This window comes from Chaetura pelagica, unplaced genomic scaffold (assembly GCF_000747805.2).
Source record: "Chaetura pelagica isolate M959 unplaced genomic scaffold, ChaPel_1.0 scaffold344, whole genome shotgun sequence".
NCBI classification, from domain to species: Eukaryota; Metazoa; Chordata; class Aves; order Apodiformes; family Apodidae; genus Chaetura; species Chaetura pelagica.
In genome coordinates, this window is record NW_009953098.1 from 3,770,653 (window position 1) to 3,771,058 (window position 406).

Here is a 406-nt window from a genome sequence, read left to right on the forward strand (position 1 = left end):
GGCTCCTTTGACAGCAAATGGCAGGTTAACAGTGAAATGTCCTGGCAAATATCAATGTATTTAGGATCGGGCTATTAAACAAAAAAACCCATGACTAGGAAAAAAAGGCTCCATTCACAGAAAAGCGATGAATCTCTAATGGAATCTATAATTCATTATTTCTCTGCTTCAGGACTGTATCGGTTGCTCTTTCTTATCAAAATTTAAATGTTGGTAGCATAAGTTCTGAGACAGAAATGCCATAATCCATCACCTTTTTTTTTTTATACTGAGGACTTGCATATGGAACGAAAATCCATAGCTGAGTGTGAGAAGTACCTGCAAGTCACAGCACGCAGCACATCTGTGCAAGTTCTCTATACATGTACATGTGACACAACCCAGATGTGCCAGCCATGCTGCACCT